At 38.4% G+C, this 21,518-nt stretch overlaps 1 protein-coding gene across 3 annotated transcripts in view; it reads right to left on the bottom strand.

Annotated features, from left to right (window-relative positions):
• The window catches only part of LOC120539570 (solute carrier organic anion transporter family member 1C1-like), a 118,636-nt gene extending 97,364 nt beyond the window's left edge, over positions 1-21,272 (bottom strand). For all 3 annotated transcript variants that reach the window (XM_039769766.1, XM_039769767.1, XM_039769768.1), the window contains exon 1: positions 20,747-21,272. The gene's annotated coding sequence lies outside the window, so the exon portion shown is untranslated. The remainder of the gene's footprint in view (positions 1-20,746) is intronic.
• Positions 21,273-21,518: the final 246 nt, after the last annotated feature.

Genomic DNA, 21,518 nt, shown 5'->3' with positions numbered 1-21,518 from the left:
TCACACTCACATTTCCGTTGTGAAACATTCAGGTTTCAGGTTTATTAACATTTTGGATTGACTGATAGCACTGTGTTTGTTCCATATTAAAATTAATCCTCAAAAATACAACTTGCCTAATAATTGTGCACACAGTGTATATATATGTGGATATGTATATCTATACTAATAAAAGGCAAAGCCCTCACTCATTCACTGACTCACTCACTGACTCACTCACTGACTCATCACTAATTCTCCAACTTCCCGTGTGGGTGGAAGGCTGAAATTTGGCAGGTTCATTCCTTACAGCTTCCTTACAAAAGTTGGGCAGGTTTTATATCGAAATTCTACGCGTAATGGTCATAACTGGAAGCAGTTTTTCTCCATTTACTGTAATGGAGATGAGCTTCAACGCCGTGGGGGAGGAGTTTCGTGTGACATCATCACGCCTTCCACGTAATCACGCAGTACATAGAAAACCAGGAAGAGCTCAAAAAAGCGCTTAAGAAAACATGCATTATATAATTGAGAAGGCAGCGAAACAATAAGAAGCGAGCGAGTGACATATACAACCATATTCATGAGTTCTGCTACTTCGGAAACAAAGCACGATGTAAACCTACACTTTAAATTAAGTTCATAGACAGGCTGCCGCTGGCGTTTGTAATTTAGTGCCTGCCCATATAAGGCCGTCCGTCAGCGGCAATCCAATAGCAAACTGCCACAGGTAAATATTCACGGGTGAAGGACTGTGCTTATGGAGAGGAAGATGAGATGGTCAGGGTGGTGTTTGACACAAACTCAGCGAAACTGCGAGAGAAAGTTTTAAGTGCCAGGACTAAGTTAACATTAAATACAGCCACGGACATAGCACGAGATGGCACCAGCACAGCTGGGAACCTTCGATGCATGTACACGAGTGGCTCACGTGAACTGGCGCAGTGCACAGATAAAAGGCAACAGTTCCAAAAGCTGAACAAAAACCGAATTACACAATTGAAAAGGCAGCAAAAAATATGAAGCGTCTGATAAGCATATTTATAAATCCAGCTACTGCGGAAACAAAGCACATGGTGGAAAAAGTCAATGTCCCGCTAAAGGAAGACAGTGTAAAAAAAACCCGTGCATGCAGTGTGTCAGGTCTCAGATAAAGAAGAAGGCGAGCTGTTTATTGATGCAGTAAGAAACGAATCGATGAATGAAACCTGTCATCTTTACAGCGATTGACAAACACGGAATGTAACTTGAACACAACACATCCTACAAATACGAACCTGATTGAAAGAAATAATGATAATCAAATCCTTGATGACAGCAACACTCAGTAACACTCACAAAACAAATACTGTATATTGACAGTCATGTTACGTTATTTTTAAAATGTTCCCTTTTCTTTTCTAGCTTTTTTAACACACTACTTCTCCGCTGCGATACGCGGGTATATATATATATGTATATATATATATCCCGCTCTACATACTCGAATAATGGATACTTTATTAGCCATCAATGATTGTTTTGGTAAAGCCATACTCAGTGTATTCATTAGATGAGCGGTAAAAAGTAAGAGCGAGGGAGGATGACTCATTGAGGCATGCAGGCTGTAGTGCGCGTCAACTCTATCTGAATTGCGCGATCACATTTGAAAAAATATATCTTTTCAAGTTCTATTTATGTGTCAAACTCAAGGGCCGCGGGCCACATCCGGCCCGGCGTGTAATTATATCCGCCCGCGAGATCATTTTATATACTGTATTATTGTTATTAAAGCCCAGGTATATGAAGCGCTGGTAACACAATAAACTACAGATCCCATAATGCAGCGCTTCAGCTGCCTTGCATCAGGGTAACCTGAATGCAATTCAGAAGATACAGAAAACAGCATAATTAAATAAGAATCTGACACTTCAGCGGACGTTTTAACCCGTGCACAATCACAAAGTGATTTCAAGTGAAGCTGCTTTTATGGGAGACACAAATGCACCAGTTCACCTTGCCCCACTTTCCCTGTTGCCAAGTACTGTTAAACCAAGTCGTCACTACGGTGTTCCCAAATCGCACTTTGCTGATAAACTGAGCGCACTGCGCACTGAGTTTGCACGGCGCTTTGGTGACTTTGATGAACAAAAAAAGTCCGTCTACATGCGGCTCGAACCTTGTGCGTGTTTGGTAGCACATATCTGTGTGAGAAGCTCTTCTCAGTGATAAAGACTAACAAAACAGCACACAGGAGTCGCCTCACTGATGAGCCCCTGTAATCCATCCTGAGAATCTCCACAACACAGAACCTCACACCAAACAGAAACAAACTTGTGGCCAAAAAAAGATGCCAGGCGTCCAGCTCTAAAATGACATATGAGCAAAGACAACTAAATGATTTGATTTGTTATTGCACGTAAGAGCGGGAGTCAACCGTTTTAACAAACAGCGTATTGCACTGATACGAAATAGCTGTGTGTATATATATTTAGATATGTATGTATATGTATATATATGTTTATATATGTGTGTGTGTATGTATGTATATATATATATATATATATATATATATATATATGTTTATGTGTGTGTGTAAATATATATATATATGACAACAACACTCATCACTCACAACAGTGACAAAACAATTACATTGACAATCAGGTTACCTTATTTTCAAAATGTTTCCTTTTCTTTTCATTGCTTCTTTAACACACTACTCCGCTGCGAAGCGCTGGGTATTTTGCTAGTATATATATATATATATATATGTGTGTGTATATATGTAGATGTGTATATATATGTAGATCTGTATATATATGTATATATGTGTCTGTGTATATGTATATATATCTATACTAATAAAAGGCAAAGCCCTCACTGACTGACTGACTCACTGACTGACTCACTCACTGACTCATCACTAATTCTCCAAGTTCCCGTGTAGGTAGAAGGCTGAAATTTGGCAGGCTCATTCCTTACAGCTTACTTACAAAAGTTGGCCAGGTTTCATTTCGAAATTCTACGCGTAATGGTCATAACTGGAAGCTATTTTTCTCCATTTACTGTAAAGGAGTTGAGCTCGAAAGCCGTGGGGGGCGGAGTTTCCTGTGATATCATCACGCCTCCCACATAATCATGTGAATTGACTGTCAATGCAGTACGTAGAAAACCAGGAAGAGCTCCAAAAAGCGCTGAAGAAAATTATTATATATATATATATAATATATATATTATATAATTGAGAAGGCAGCGAAACAATAAGAAGCGAGCAAGTGACATATACAACCATATTCATGAGTGCTGCTACTTTGGAAACAAAGCACGGTGTAAACCTAAAGTTTAAATTAAGTTCATTGACAGGCTGCCACTGGCGTTTGTCATGCCCACGGGTAATGCGGGATACAAGTTTAATGAGAGGACGCAGGATATAAATGAGAGTTTTGATCACTTTGTAACTAAGTTAAAATTGCAGGTGAGGAGCTGTGCTTATGCAAATTCCGAGAGACTGTGTTTGTGGGGGATTAAGGCGGGTGGGGGAGTCACGTCATCATTTCCCCTCCCATTCACCTCATTTCGCTCTGAGCTGAGCTCCGCAGCTAATGCAGTGTAATACGGAAGCGAGTTTGTGATGTTGCCACCAAATACTCACATAAAAATCCACCAGTTAATACAGTAATCCCTCCTCGATCGCGGGGGTTGCGTTCCAGAACCCCCCGCGATAGGTGAAAATCCGTGAAGTAGAAACCATATGTTTGTATGGTTATTTTTATATATTTTAAGTCCTTATAAACTCTCCCACATTGTTAACATTATTAGAGCCCTCTAGACATGAAATAACACCCTTTAGTCAAATGTTTAAACTGTGCTCCATTACAAGACAGAGATGACAGTTCTTTCTCAAAATTAAAAGAATGCAAACGTATCTTCTCTTCAAACGAGCGCTGTCAGGAGCAGAGAATGTCAGAGAGATAGAGAGAGCGTGACAGAAAAACAAACAATCAAAAAATCAATACGTGCTGTTGGGCTTTTAAGTATGAGCACCGCGATAAAGCAGCCACAAAGAAGGGAGCAATGTGAAGGTAGTCTTTCAGCATTTTTTAGAGTAGCCTCCATATCTTCTAAGCAAACAGCCTCTGTGCAAACAGCCCCTCTGCTCACACCCCCTCTGTCAGGAGCAGAGAACGTCAGAGAGAGAGCGCACAAGATTAAAGCAAACAATCAAAAAATCAATACGTGCTTTTGGGCCACCGCGATAAAGCGGCATTTCTTAGAGGAGCGTCCATATCTTCTAGGCAAACAGCCCCTCTGCTCACACTCCATCCGTCAGGTGCAGAGAATGTCAGAGAAAGACCAAGAAAAGCAAACAATCCGCTCGGGGAAGCACATCGTATATCATTGAGGAGTTTTAGTTAATATGTAATACATGCTCTGATTGGGTAGCTTCTAAGCCATCCGCCAATAGCGTCCCTTGTATGAAATCAACTGGGCAAACAAATTGAGGAAGCATGTATTTTAAATTAAAAGACCCATTGTCCGGAGAAATCCGCGAACCAACGAAAAATCTGTGATATATATTTAGATATGCTTACATTTAAAATCCGCGTTGGAGTGAAGCCGCGAAAGTTGAAGCGCGATATAGCGAGGGATCACTGTACACACGCTGTCTCTACAGTTTCTCCACACTGAATCCTCCAGGCACTAATTACAAAAGGTTTCATTGACAATCGTGTTACGTTATTTTTAAAATGTTTCCTTTTCTTAGCACAAGCACAGCTGAGAAGCTTTGATGCATGTGCTCCAAAACGCGTTAAAAAATCACGCATTTAATCACACTTTGCATTATAAACAAAGGGGAACTTCTGTCAATGCATGGTTTCCTGGTACATCGATTACATTGATCAGCACTTCCCGATTCATTTTACCCTCGCACCCCCTTGGTTTGAGAAGAAGTATGAAAAAATATGAGGTTAACACAGAAAAACAGATCACCAATTGAAGCTTTATGAATAATCGATTCGCCATCAATAATTGTTTTGGTAAAGCCATACTCAGTGTAATCCTCCTTCCATTTTATAATTTTTCCGCCACTAGCCATGATTACATGAACGGTAAAAAAGTAAGAGCGAAGCGAGTGTGACTTATTCAGGCAGGCAGGCGACAGCTCAATAGCTCGAATTTGGATATAAGTAGGTTCTATTTAGTCGCCAGAAATATCTTTGTTAGGAATGGAAGTTGAATTTAGTCTTTAAATTTCTATGGTAAAGAAAAAGTTATGCAATGATGACTAAATTCAACTATATAAAGTCAAAACTTTTATATATAAAGTAATTCCCGAATATATAAAGTCAAAACTTGATTATATAAAGTCACTGTCGGAATAAATAAAGTCAAAACTTGAATATATAAAGTCAGCGTCGGTATATATAAAGTCAAAACTTGTTTCTGAATATATAAAGTCAAAACTTGAATATATAAAGTCATTCCCAAATATATAAAGTCAAAACCTGAGTATATAAAGACGGCGTTGGAATATTTCTGAATATATAAAGTCAGCTCTGGAATATATAAAGTCAAAACTTCAATATATAAAGTCAGTGTCGGAATATACAAAGTCAGCGCTGGAATATCCATCCGTTTCCTAACCCGTTGAATCCGACCACAGGGTCACGGGGATCTGCTGGAGCCAATCCCAGCCAACACTGGGCGCAAGGAACCAATCCTGGGCAGGGCACATGCATCATTTTCAAAACATTAACCAGTTTAATTAATCAGTTAATCAATTAATTAATCAGTTCAGAGTCGTTTCAATCAATAGATTTTGACTTTCACTTTACAGTATATATTCAGGAGTGAGTTTATATACTCCGATGTTGACTTTATATAATTAGGAATGACTTTATAAATTCCGACGCTGACTTTATATATTCAGGTTTTGACTTTATATATTCCAGCGCTGACTTTATATATTCCGACGCTGACTTTATATATTCAAGTTTTCACTTTATATATTCCAGCAGTGACTTTATATATTCAAGTTTTGACTTTATATATTCTCACGCCGACTTTATATATTCATAAAATCAATGTATTTGCCTGTTTGGCACCCCATAGTATGTATGTATATATATGCCAGCAACACTCATGACAATGACAAAACAATTACATTGTCAATCATGTTACATTATTATTAAAATGTTTCCTTTTCTTTTTACTTCTCTGCTGCCAAGCGCGGGTATTTTGCTATATATATATATATATATATATATATATAGATATAGATATAGATATATATAGATATAGATATATAGATACAGATATATATATACATAGATATGAGAACAACACTCATATCAATGACTAAACAATTACATTAACAATCATGTTATGTTATTTTTAACATTTTTCCTTTTCTTTTTCATAACTTCTTCAACACACTACTTCTCCGCTGCGAAGCACGGGTATTCTGCTAGTATATATATATGTGTGTGTGTGTATGTATGTTGATATGTTGTGGCCCCGGCCAGGGCAGGAGCCCGGCCGGGACGTCCAGGAGGACCAGAGGAGGGCTTGTGCCTCCTCCAGACCGCGAGGAGGCGTCCGTCCTGGTTATGCTGGGGCCTGGGTACAGCGCTTGGAAGCCCAGCCCTGTAGGGACTCGTGGCCACCGCCAGGCGGCGCCCCGATGCCTGAGGAACCCTGGAGCCCAGCACTCTCGCCACACCAGGAAGTGCTGGGGGAAAGACGACAGGGGACACCCGGACGGCTTCCGGTGCGCAGCCGGCACTTCCGCCACACTGGGGTGTGGCTAGGACTGATTGCCGGGAAGCAGCTGGAGCCCATCCGGGTTCCCATAAAAGGGGCCGCCTCCCTCCAGTCAAGGCGGAAGTCGGGTGGAAGAAGGACGGAGCTGGAGAGAAGACTGGAGGCGGCCAGAAAGGCATTGTTTGACTGTAAGGCCTGGACTTTGGGGGATCGGTGCTGGAGGCACTGGGGATTGGAGTGCATGGTAAATTTGTATATATTGTAAATAAACAGTGTGTTGGGTGAACTATGTTGTCCGTCTGTCTGTGTCCGGGCCAGTGTTCACAATGTTTACATATATATATATATATATATGTAGATGTGTATATGTATATATATATAGATATGTGTATGTGCAGATATGTTTATATGTGTATATATATATATGACAGCAACACTCATAACAGTGACAAAACAATTACATTGACAATCATGTTACATTATTTTTAAAATGTTTCCTTGTCTTTTTCGTAACTTCTTTAACACATTAGTTCTCCACTTGGCTTGGTATTTTGCTAGTATATATATATATATATATATATATATATATATATATATATATATATATATATAAATATATATATATATATATACTGAGTATCAGAGGTGGGTAGTAACGAGTTACATTTACTCCATTACATTTACTTGAGTAACTTTTTAAAAAAATTGTACTTCTAAGAGTAGTTTTACTGCATCATACTTTTTACTTTTACTTGAGTACATTTGTGAAGAAGAAACGCTACTCTTACTCTGCTACATTGGGCAACACTCAAATCGTTTTTTCCATTAGATAAAGTCTGACAGACAATTTTCAATCTGCTTTGTAGCATATGCTGTCAAGTTGCACACACGCCTTTCATTGCGTCATTCACACATTATGAACTTCATTCACACATTATAAACTTCATGTCTACATTTTGTCAATTAGATAGATAGATAGATAGATAGATAGATAGATAGATAGATAGATAGATAGATAGATAGATACTTTATTGATCTCAAGGGGAAATTCACATACTCCAGTATCATTTTGACCTGGTCATTTTAAAAGTAGCTCGCATCCCGAAAAAGTGTGGGCACCCCTGACATAGATCGTACACACGAAACACACATGAAATGCATGTGTTCCAAATAACGATATAGTATTCATAAAAGGTGTGATTTTGCTTGACTTCTCACTCTATACAACTCCAAGCAACTGACACACAGGTAAACAGACTTGAGCTGAGAAAACTGTGCGCCGGTGGGGGATGTGATAGCAGACTGCTTGTTGCTTGCTACTTATCAACACATTTAAAGGACAAAAGTCGCTGATGGAGAGGTGAGATGCGATTTAAGGTGGAATGGATCTACAAGTTTTTTCGTAGGCTATGGTAATTCTAGTGTTAAGGATAGAGCTGCCAGGAAAAAGGAAAAGAGGCAGGACTAAGAGGAGGTTTATGGATGTGCTGAGAGAACACTCAGCACATCCATAACAGATGGTGGGTGTAACAGACCAATATGCAGAGGACAGAAAGATATAGAATAAGATGATCCGCTGTGGCAAACCCTAATGGAAGCAGCCGAAAGAAGAAGAAGAAGAAGAAGTAGTATGCATGCCAGCAACCACTGCAGGCCAAGACAAAGGATACAAGATTGCAGCACATACTGTATATGTATTTGTATGTCTAGGGGTGTGTGTGTGTGTGTGTCTGCATGTGTGTATTATAAAAGGGTACAGGGCTAGAAAGAATTTGCTAAGATACCACCAAGAAAGCAAAAGTGAAGGGTGCTGTAGGTACTAGCTTGTTTGACATCCCACAAATGGAACTGGAACTATAAGGACATCATTGCAAATGACAGAGAGAATGTGGATCTCTGGAAGGGACCTGAAAAGATTCATTTAGATAGCTAGAGGGCAGACAACCGAGTAGATGCCAAACATGCCTGACTCTCTACTTACAAAGAAAGTGAGGGAGAACGAACAGCATATGGCCCCATATCAGGACTGCTGGGTCATGATACCCTTTAAAGTTTAAGGACAAACTAGAGACAGACTCATAAAGCGCATACTGTATTACTACTTTTAGTTTTTCACAATCCACATCTTCATTTTAGAATGGCACACTTGCTCTGTGGCTAATACTGCTGTCACAAAGCACCAGAAGACTGAATTAGAATCTTGTTTTACTCATTGTGTCAACTATAAATGCTATCTTCATGTTTCTGTCAGTTTTTCTCTCGTATTCCAAAAGCATACATGTCAGGTAAACTTATTTCTAAGGGTGCAGTTTGTGTACTCAATACAACCCTAAAATTTGATTGTTAGAAAATTAAAGAATATTCCTAATATTATTTAATATTATACCAAAAGTGGTAATTTTATCAAATAAACACTGTGTTTTTCTATGCATTATTCTTTTACTTGTGTGTTCTTTCATTATAATGTACAACACAGTAAACAGATTAATGAACAAAGAATAGCTCTGTATGTGCTTTGCTCCTCCATTTGTTTAAAGCTGTTTTAGTCACATGAAACATATAGTTAAGTAAGTCTTATAAAGCTTCAGGGAATGATTCTTTGACTTTTAGAATAATCACCAATGTTGCATTTAATTACAAATACGCTTGACTAGAAGCATGAATAATGAAATCTGTAACAGCTGCCTCATGCTTTAGTGGCTTTAATGCCTGAAAAATATATCTGCTTTGCATTTTTGTTAAAACATAAGGATGACTTCCAGGAAAACGTTAAAAGAACACATTAAGAGGAACAAAGGGAGTATGTGTGTTAGAAGATCTGCATCAGATAAATGGAATAGACACATAGTGCTTAACTTTCTGCCCTTCAAACTGAACTTATCATAAACACACTACATTTTAATAATTTAAAAAAGTAAAGATTTTTTTGTAAACTAGTGGTGCTATTTAGAATTTTTAGCTACCACCGTTGCTCATTTTACTAAAGCCATTTGAATTAAAAATATACTTGTTTTAATTAGTCCATTGGAAACACAGAAAATAAAACTGAATAAAGTAAATAAATAAATAACATATGGTATCCTTTACATCATAAGACTGTTCAAGGACTTTGAGTACATATCCATTTTCACTAGTTTTTCATCCTCCATATTCAAAACATTCTTATCTCAATTAAGGTCAAATTCAAGGCCTATACAGTGCAATCTATCACAAGTATTTTTCATTAGTATATTAACCATAAGAAAGGTTATTTGCTCCTTCTTACTGGTAATAACAGACATTTTTTTACATTCTGATAAAACAATGCTTTGCTTAAAGAAAATCCTTATATTTAAACTTTCATACATTTTCATTCTAACCTTTAATGATAACTTTATAGCCTACAGCAAAATCAACCAGATAAAACTTCAATGTAAAACTTTCAGTGACTGACATGTAAAAACAAACTGATTTAAAACTAAGAAAATAAGAGATTCCTTCAACTATGTGCTATGTGATTATATAGTTTCCAAAAAAATCGGGACACTGTGTAAAATGTAAATAAAAACAGAATGTGATGATTTGCAAATTATTTAACCCTACACATAAATGAAAATAGTATAATGACAACATATCAAATGCTGAAACTGAGAAATTTTATTCTTTTTAGAAAAATATGTGCTCATTTTAAATCTGATGCCAGCAACACGTTTCAAAAAAGTTGAAACTGGGGCATGTTTAGCACTGTGCTGCTTAACACTTTTTTAAAAACACCCTATAAACATGTGGGAACTTAGGAAAACAAGTCCAATAGTTTTGAAAATGAAATGTCCAATTTTTAACTGATACAGGATTTCAGCTGCTAAATAGTTCGGGGTCTCGTTTGTCAAACATTTGTTTCATAATGAGCCAAATGTTTTAAGCGGGTGATAGGTCTGGATTGCTGGCAGGTCACTTTAGCACCTAAACTCTTTTACTATGAAGCCATGCTGTTGCAATACATGCAGAATGTAGTTTGGTATTATCTTGCTGAAATAAGCAAGGCCTTTCCCTTAAAAAGACGTTATCTGGATGACAACATATGCTGCTCCAAAACCTTTATATATCATTCAGCATTAATGGTGCCTTCCAAAATGTGCAAACTATCTTACCATGTGCACTATTGGTGAATGGTCAACCCATTCCCATGTTTATTTCTGACAGCCTCTGCCTCTCTTCCAGTCTGGCAGTCTTTACAGTCTTTCTTTGGCCCATCCCAACTTTTTTTTAAAACATGTTGCTAGCAGCAAATTCAAAATAAGCATGTATTTTTCATAAAACAATACAATTTCCTAGTTTCAACATTTGATATGTTGTCTTTTTTCTATTTTCAATTAAATTTTAGTTTAAATGATTTGCAAATAATTACATTCTGTTTTTATTCACATTTTACTCTGTTTCCCAAGTTTTGTTTTAACTGAGTTATAATTACATTTAGCCAGGCAAACAAGATGTTAAGAGAAACATGAATGTCAGTGAATAGTAAAAACCTGGACAGGTAACCTGTACAGCTGAAATGAGGTATCATGAGGGTACTATGTTAAGTAAAGGTTGCCCCTGAAAAAAAAGTCTGTGGAGACAGAAGAATTAGACAGTGATCATGACAAAGTAGATGAGAGTCAAGCCGTATTCCTCCAGGACAAAACTTAGTATTACAATGACCCCAAAGTCAAATCAGTTACTCCACCTAAATTTATATAAAGGCAGACAATTTAAAAATCAAAATGGCTTTTTGTTCTTGTCAGCCATGCAGAGCACAAAAATGCAGATCTGCCAAGGTCCACTAAGGATCATACTGAACTACTGGAGTCACTAAGTACCGAAATGATTTTTAGAAGTCACCACAAGCTGGAGATGAAAACAATTCTTCCTGCCCAAGGATATTTAATCTGAAATCCAGAAGTGAGATTGGTTAAAGAACTCTGACTGGAAAGTGGGAAAGTTAAAGAACTGAACAGTAGATGAGACAGAAGAAAGGTAGAGAAAAAAGGAAAAAGAAAAAAATGAGGTAAAGATGAATAAAGTTTTAGAATTTACAGTCTGTTATATAAAAGATATTATGGGAAGGAAGATTCTACTTTGAGATTTATTTTTGTGATACTTTAGTTCTCTCATTGTCCCTCTCGCTACTTAATTTTTTAACAAAAAAATACATTTTTTTAACTTTTTTTTTTTTTTAACTTATCCTTTCGTGTCAGTATGAATGTGCTGTTGCTGAATTATAATAAACACGAGTGCTGGTTTTAAAACACTAATTATATTGTACTTTAACACAGTTGTAAGCACAACTTCAAAGGAAATCTACAAATTGTTATAGTATTTTTCCTCATTTTACTCTATTTAAAATGGAAGAGTAATAATTTCTGCATACAGTTTCTCATTCATTATTAAGGGCATGATTATACAAGATTTTCCTCAACTAACATTTAAACACTTCCATGGGTGAGGTATAAGGCATAAAGGGAGTTAAAACTAAGTAAAATCAAAATGTAATTATCCTACAACAACCTCTGCAACAACCATAATATTAAATATGAACAAAAATAAAATCACAAAAAAGGGGAAATAACATTTAAGGAAAAATACACAATGACCTTTGCACTATAGCTTCTGTCTTTTTACTTTTCAAGCAGATATTGTATATATCTTAGATTCAAACAAAAGTTATTTATATGTCTTTCATTAGGGTGCCATTCTGAGCTTGCCTCATAGAAGAATGGACAGTAGTAATCTAATCAGCTATTGAAAACAGCAGCAGGGCAAATTTGGACAGACAGATTCCATTAAAAAGTGACTACTTTTTTTCTACTTCCTCCTTCAATGTTTTAAAGCTGTGAAAAAATATTTGCCTATATTAATAGACAAGATTACTTCTTAATGCACTCATTTTGGTGAGTTTGTTCTCATAATTGTTACAGATCTAAAAAGTATTTTTTATATACTTAAAAATGTGGTACCAACATATACTGTTTATATCAGTTATATTTGTTTATATATAACTTTAGATGGTTAAAAATACACCATATCTGTGCTATTAAAATACTAAATGTACGGATCAGGATCTAGTTATGAGTGCCACATCTTTGGAATAATACAGAAAAAACTGGAGTACAGAGACCCAGACAGGGTTTTGAATCTGAGACTTTGCAGGTAAGAGGTAGCAGAGCTATCCATTAGGCCACAATAGAGACCCTGTTTTCAAACATTGGTTAGATTTTTGAAAGTTGTTTTTAAATGTTGTGATGATTTCTGTTGTTTTCAAAAATTTAACTTTTAATCTGTTTTTAACCCGTCTTTGTCTTTTTTTTTCTTTTCTATGAGGATGCATCCTGGAGGAGAACAGTCATGTCTTATTGTGTTAATCTTATAAATGTAAAATGTGGCATGTGTAGTAATTGTTAGGCCACTGCTTTACTTCTAACTGCCATGCTACAGAAAACAGTAAGTGAAAACATGTTTTCTCTATTATAATTTGTTAATGATGATTAAAACAAAAAGGTTATTTTTCCATAACTTTAATTGACTCTTTACTATCTTTCATTGTAAATTATTGTGCTGACAGTTTTGAAGTTAGAGGTTTCTTCAGAGCTTTTTGTTTTTATGTTAACTCCACAAAAGGTACACACGCACATTATCTACCTTCAGTGAGATGTGTTATACTGGTTTACAAGCAAAGTGATAAGGCAACTTCATTTGATAAATGACTTTTAAATTTGATAGAGAGATCTTACCTTCACTTGTAGTCACACTTAAATGCTTGTGAATGAAAACATCACTGCTCAAACCTAATCTTACAAAGTGCATGTATGTACACACACACACACACAAATATATTCTAACACATACATACATAAATACATACATTGTCACACACGTGCGACTAGGAGCAAACTGAATGGACCAAGCGGGGGTGATTACCTGTCAGGCCAGGGGGTGACAGGGTGCTCTAAACCTATTTCTGTTATTTCCGTAGATCAAATACGGGAAAACCTGCCTGATCTGACGCCACTTCCGGTTCCGGCACCCAGACTGAAGTCAGTTCCGGGTTACAGACTATAAAATCCTCCATCTTGCCTAACTAAGTCAGTTCATTCTAGGAACTCAAGCAAACAACATCATTGTGTTGAATTTAAATCTTTTGCAGTCAGGAACAATATACGGGTGACTGCCCCAAACCTTTTTCAGTGTGTTGAGACTCGTTCTTTCACAGTGGCGTAGTTAGCAGGATGGCCTCCTCGCGGAATCGGAAGCCAAACCAACATTATGTCTCAACACACCATCGTGCTGGATCACTAAAGACCTATCAGGTTGGAGAGTACCGTTCTTGTGTTGCCAAGCTGGAGTCTGACGGTGTGTGTCGGGGGATCTGCAGTATGTTCCGACCCAGTTCTCCTTAAAGAGAACCTGGGAGCATAGGCAGAAGACCTACAGACGAGGGCCAGGTTCTGAAAGGAACACAGTGGAAACCTATTATGGGTTCCCGAGGATGGGGACTGATCCAAAGAAACCCACAAAGAAAAACATCTTTGAGAAAGGTGGGGTTTCCCTGGGTTGGCAGGTGAGGGAGATAATGAATTGGGAATACAACCCAGAGGAATCCCTCCGAGAACAGGCCATGACACTATGGCATAAAGTCAGGTGTTGGCTACGGCCATATAATAACAATGCCCGAAAGATTGTAGAAAAGGTGGCCTGTGCAATAATAATAAATGGCCTTCCCACTAAACTTGCCCAGCTGACCTGGGGACATTCATATAATAACGTGGTCACCCTTGTGGGGATCATTAACACCTTACGGGAGGAAACCTACTTGGGAGAACCAGAACGGAATCCCTGTGAACCCAGAGGGAGTTGTGCCACTAATTTAGAGTCTTACTCTTACACTGCGGAACATGCTTTGGAAAACTCTGATGCACAGCGGAGGGCTTTGCGAGGTGACACGAGGGTCTGCAAATAAACGCAGAACAGGGGGCAGAGTGCTCGTGCTAATCCTCTGGCCTTCTCATATGGGAGAAGCGCTGGTCAATTGCTTTAAAGTATCATCTTTATTTGACTCTGGCAGTAACATTACCATTGTTGCTCGCCATTTAGTGTTGCCGCGACAAAGGTTAAAAATAAAGACCCGTCTAACCTGTATTAATGGGGACGAGTCCGCCCGCTGTTACATCTGCCAAAACGGTGTTATGAAGAAAATTAACGGTGGCGGTGCATGACAATCCTCCATTCCCCTTGATACTGGGTAGAGATTGGTCAGACAGAAACGGCGGCATAACACTCGCTATCCCTAGAAAAACACTAGGTCTTGTTATGGACGCTGATTCTACGTCCTCAGCTACCTCCACGCCATGTACGCAGCTGGTAGAACAGAATGCGACCTTAGAGAATGATGGACCGTCACAGAGCGATACATCATCTCCAAGCGCTGCACCGGCCCGGTCTGAAACCACGCCCCTTGAGGTCGAGTCTAATCCCCTCAGTCGTCTGCAGTTTCAGTTTAGGCAGACATCGGCTTCATTTAAAAGGGAGCAATGGAATGATGAATTTCTTAAATGTGCGAAAAATGAAGTGGTCTTAGTAGATGGCCAGCGCACAACACATCCAATGCCACAAGGTCCCCACTTTGTATTAAATAATGACCTTTAATATCGGGTGGCAGATCATGAAGGAGGGGTGAGGTCACTGCTCTTAGTTCCATGGACTTACCGGCAACAAGTCTGTGAAATAGCTCATACCCACCTCCTGGGAGCCCATCTGGTTCCCGTGAAAACTTTAGAGCAAATCAACCTCCGATTTTTTTGGCCTGGGATTAATGAGGAGGTCCACTGCTTTTGCATGTCCTGTCCGGAATGTCAATTACAGCTGATTCCTAGAAGGGACCGTGCTCCTCTAATCCCTTTACCCCTAATTGATGTCCCATTTAAACGTATCGTGGTCGACCTGGTGGGACTCCTAAAGCCTTCAGCCAGAGGGCATAAATATATAATGGTCCTGGTGGATTATGCCACCTGATATCCTGAAGCTGTTCCATTACACTCAGCCACTTCCAAAAGTATTGCATGGGAGTTGGTAGGAGTATTTGCGCGAGTTGGAATCCCTAAAGAAATCCTGATGGATCAAGGGATTCCATTTACCTTGGAGACGTTCAGGGAGACAGCTAAGTTACTGAAAATAAAGCATTTAAAGACCTCTGTATATCATCCTTAAACAGATGGTCTAGTCGAGAGGTTTAGACAAACTCTCAAACAGATGCTACACAAGGTAGTCAATGAGGACAGAAGGAACTGGGATCAGCTGCTCCCCCTCGTCCTTTTAGCATACCGGCAAGTCCCACAAGCCTCCACAGGGTTCTCATCCTTTGAATTATTGTAAGGACGACAACCCCAGGGTTTATTGGATATATTAAAAGAAGGCTGGGAAGAGGAAGTCCTTCCCTTTGTAAATATACTTGAATATATCGCGCAATTACGCGATAGATTTGCAAAAATTAGACCTATCCAACATTCTCACATGGAGAAGGCGCAAGCAGCCCAGGCTCATTGTTATAACCGTGGCACATCTCTTCGGGAGTTCCGCCCAGGGAATCGAGTCATGGTATTGGTTCCTACCACACATTCCAAATTACTGGCTCATTAGCAAGGCCCATATGAAGTTAAGGAGAAGAAGGGTCTGGTCGATTATTTAATTATCCAACCTAATCATCGACCTAAAGAGTGGATTTATCACGTCAATTTGCTGAAACCTTCAAAGGAAAGAGATCCTGATCCCTCCTCCGGACAGCCCTGCTCACTCTTCGCTCATAAATTACACCTTAACATCGGTGATGATTTGACTCACCAACAGCGACAGGAGCTTGAAGCAGTTATCCTGTCTGTCCCAGAGGTAGTGAGCGAAAATCCTGGACGAACCATGGTTGCGCATGACATAGTGACAAAACCAGGGGTTATAGTCAGAGAACGCCCATATCGGATTCCCGAAGAAAAAAGGCAGAAGTGGAGTTGGAGATCATACAAATGCTGGATCTAGGTGTGACAGAGGAAAGTTTTAGTGCCTGGTCCAGTCCCACTGTGCTGGTCAAAAAGCCAGACGGAGATTGGAGGTTTTGCAATGACTTCTGTCGGCTTAACCTAGTCTCCCAATTCGATGCCTATATGATGCCGCGAGTGGATGACCTTCTCGAGCGACTAGGACATGCCAAATTTTTGACTAATCTTGATTTGACAAAGGGGAACTGGCAGGTTCCCTTAACGGACTCTGCAAAGAAAAAGACTGGTTTTAGCACTCCTAACGGACATTGGCAGTATTGTGTACTTCCATTCAGATTACATGAGGCACCCGCTACCTTCCAACGTCTGGTGGACAAAAAGCTCCAACCCCATAATTCGTACAGTGCTGCCTACCTGGATGACAATGTCATCTATGCCAGCAGTTGGAAGGGACACCTACTGCAGGTTGATGCTGTATTACGGACACTAGCGAATGCTGGATTTTGTATTAATCCAAAGAAATGCTATTTTTGATTGGTCGAAGCCAAACATTTAGGTTACCTAGCGGGCCAGGGTATGGTCAAACCACAATGCTCCAAAATAGATGCCATAGTGAGTTGGCCCAGCTCGATAACCAAACGGCAGGTACAAGCATTTCTCAGCTTAGCGGGTTACTATAGCCGGTTTGTACCCCAGTTTTCCGAGAGAGCAACGCCTTTGACAAACCTGACAAAGAAGGGGAAACTTAACCACGTGGTTTGGGATGATGATACAGACACTGCATTTAGTGACCTTAAGCAGGCCTTTACGTCAGCTCCTATTTTGAAAGCTCCTGATTTTATTTTGCCTTTCATTCTCCAGACGGATGCTTCAGACACAGGTCTTGGTGCCGTGCTGAGCCAAAGTATCAATGGAGTGGAACACCCCGTTATGTACCTAAGCTTGAAACTGTTGGACCGAGAGACCAGGTATGCAGCAGTGGAGCCGGAGGCTTTGGCGATTAAATGGGTGATTAAACAGCTGAGGTACTACCTCCTGGGTTGGGAATTCACCACGGTGACTGACAGGGTTACACAAGGATTCGAATCCACAAGTCACGAGTGGTTTTTGGACCTACAGCCTTATAAGTTTTCGGTCGTTTATCGTCGAGGTCTGCTGCAGGCCAATGCTGATGCTCTTTCCCGGTTTCATGACCTCAGGTACGCAGGTACACCCGAACCGATGGGTCTGGGCTGAGGGGGGGGGCGTGCCACACACGTGTGACTAGGAGTGAGCTGAATGGACCAAGTGGAGGTGATTACCCGCCAGGCCAGGAGGTGGCAGGGTGCTCTAAACCTATTTCTGTTATTTCTGCAGATCAAATACGGCAAAGCCTGCCTGATCTGATGTCACTTCCACTTCCGGCACCCAGGCTGACGTCACTTCCGGGTTACAAACTATAAAATCCTCCATCTTGCCCAACTAAGTCAGTTCATTCTGGGAACTCAAGCAAGCAACATAATTTTGTTGAATTTAAATCTTTTGCAGCCAGGAACAATATACAGGTGGCTGCCCCAAACCTTTTTCAGTGTGTTGAGTCTCGTTCTTTCACAACAAACATACATACATACATACATACATTATATATGCTAAGTGTTTTACAGGATAAAACACAATTGGTATTACACATACACAACAAAACCGACAAACAATTGAGCCAAGAATATTGCAGCTGAGAGTACAACACTTAACTTAATGGCTTTAAGCTGGGTAATTTCACAAAATAAAAGAACAGTCAGGCTTAAATGAAGGCTGGGGTTTTAGGAAGCTATTTAATTTTACATAAAATGCAGTCTGTACTTCTGACCATGCAATGCATTAATTGTGTTTTATGCAAAACTTGACTCCTTCATGTAACTTACAATTCTACAGTATTAAATTTCATACTATTTTGTCTTAAGACATTAAAAAAAAGTTCTATTTCCATGAAGCTGACAATATTACTCTAGAGCTCATGTTTTCAGAAATATGCAAGTGTCTGCAGTAAAACCCTAAACTTCAGAAATATGTTTTGGAAAGCCCAATCTGTTAAAGAATTTGTACCCTACTTTTTAATGTGTACCATACAAATTGCCACATCATTTTATATGAATTTTTGGCAAAATAGACATTTAAGAGCAATAATTTCAATTTTACATCTACAGAAAAAATGTTTTACTTTATAGATATACAATTTATGCAGATTAACGTACAGCACTACGGAAATAATGTTTCCAAAAAGACAAAACTTCCCTATGCTTCTTAACATATACAGTAAATGACAAAAAAAATAATGAATTAGGTGTGTGGAACATTAGTGTTTATCTAAGTAATATATATCAATCTGCAGATAGTATAATGCAATTAATTTATTTACTTATGAATTTAATGAGCAAAAAAATGCATGTTATATTTTTTATTTATGTGCTAAATGTAAACAAATAATTGTGAATTTCAACAACGTTAAACTTGGAAGCAACACAGTAAACTACTACTGTTTTAGTATTATATTGAAGATGTAATAGCAGCCTTCCAGTATGTACTTAGGTACGCCATCATATCTTAAATTAGACATAGATCATTAATACACTTAACAGCCATGCTGTCATGCTTATAGACATGTTTATAAGATTATCGGCAAGATTACAGTTTAGCTATCTAATCATTTATTTTTTGTCAATCATGGCTTTAGAACATTTTTTTTAAAGGCAATTAAATTTGTTCTCATCAATGCTGTGATATTTCATTTTAATTACAAATATATATATATTTGGTTTTTAACCAAATGTATGCACTAATAACAATATTGATAGATCTATATAACAACAGAAAGCAAAACAGAGAAGATTTTGTAATTTTATGTTTTCTACATCAAAGAAATTAAAATCATCAGGGCAAATAATAATAAAACAGTAAAAAAAACTTAATATGCTTATATTTTTAGCATTTTTCAAAAAAGCAAAAAAACTGGAGGACAACACAAATAATAACTATATTTATACAGAGTGTCTTAGTGTATTTATATAAATCTTTACAGAAATGAACCGTGGTAGAGAGACTGATAACTATAGATAAATAGATTCTTTCTTATTTTTATTTACATAAACACTATTAGCACATTATTAGAAAAAATTTTAAGACAGTTGATCTTTATAAGATCTGGATGAAAAGAATGCTTCAGATATCACTTTCATGAATCTGCTAGCTAAACTATATCCTAGATTATTACAGAAGATTGCAAATGTGAGTTTCTAAAACTTGTTAATCAAAAAATGCTTATTAAAAATTTCACTCAACTTTTAACACCATTGGATTTGCTGTATTACACCAGGAAAGAATAAAAATTCAGCCATGGCAGTAAATAACATTTATATTAAAAGAATGGAAATAAGTTTCAAAGTGTTAAAGAGCTTCAAAATAGTATTTTAGTATTTTAGGCGGTATCCCTCATCAAACGTGGTAAATTAATTCAGTAGTATTCATTTCTAAACGGTCGAAATGATTTCTCACAAGTGAATTAAAGGTAGCTATAATCTAAACAGTAAACGAATTAATACTGTTTCAAGAATGTCAACAATTTAAATTATTGCCTGAATAAAATCGATAATTTTATAGTAAACAAAAATCATAAATGAATCAGGAGCTATTATGTTTGCCAAAATCACAAATATAAACAGGAATAAACTAAGAAACTGAGGAAACAATGAGTCGGCATCAAGCTTTAACATCGAAGTAAAAAGTCAGTACACACATTAAGGCACTGTATTGTATATTGTATCTTACCAATCATGGTATTTCTTCCTGTTATATATTTTACTTTTTAATAGTGAAAATGATATATAAAGCAGACTAACAGGGGCCGAACCCGTGCATTTTATGTGACAACTTGCCCTGAACTCCTCAACAGTTTCATATGGACCGTCTCGCCACGGTCTTGGAATCACCGTGAACTGGCAAGGCTGACAAGGACAGTGACGGGCTGATGTCGTGTAATTACTCACGTAAAGTGGTCCCCGCGTCGCTTTATAGCTGTTTCTTCACTCCCCACGATCCGGGAAGGACGGCAAAGGAGGTGAAAGGTGCGCGGGTTTACAACAGCTGGCTGAATCGGTGACAACGCGGAGTAGGGTCAGTTGCCGGCTGTCATCCTCTAGCGCTTTGCCCCCGGTTTATTCACGTTTCGCTTGACGTCAGTCTCCTTGTTTTAACACGGCAGCTGGAGAGTCAGAAGTAGGGGGTTAAAAGAACTGTAAAAATTCGTATTCCACTTGAAAGGCTTGACGCAGACACGTGCTTTTGTTTCTTATGCGCTGCTCCTAAACAAATGATGTGGACGGAGAGATGCAAACAAAGAAAAATTAGGAAAACAGAAACAAAACGCAGTACTCCTTAAGAATCAGGTGGGGGAGATTTTTCTGTTGAGTAGACCCCCCGGCTGCAGCTTTTTATTTGGAGAAAAGAAAGCCGAGTTTTGTTAGCTGCTGTTGCTTGTTTGCGTAGAACTGCGTGCGTCATGTGTTATAGAAACGAGAAACGGTGACTGGTGGGAACGCTGCTCTCAAAAAGCTTTAATCCAAGCTGGGCACGAGGTAACCACGTAAGCAACAAGGCACTACCGCTGCACAAATTCATACAAAACTTACAAGTACTTAGTGTGCTTATCAGCTTTCTATTGAGGAACGTTGCCTTAAGCAGAATTTAATTACCTCTGTTGTGCAGTTCTTATATGAACAACTAGGCATTATTTAAATGACAGAATTTCCCCAAGAGGCA

The sequence above is a fragment of the Polypterus senegalus genome, chromosome 11, assembly GCF_016835505.1.
Source record: "Polypterus senegalus isolate Bchr_013 chromosome 11, ASM1683550v1, whole genome shotgun sequence".
NCBI classification, from domain to species: Eukaryota; Metazoa; Chordata; class Cladistia; order Polypteriformes; family Polypteridae; genus Polypterus; species Polypterus senegalus.
This window is presented reverse-complemented; position numbering and strand designations above follow the sequence as displayed.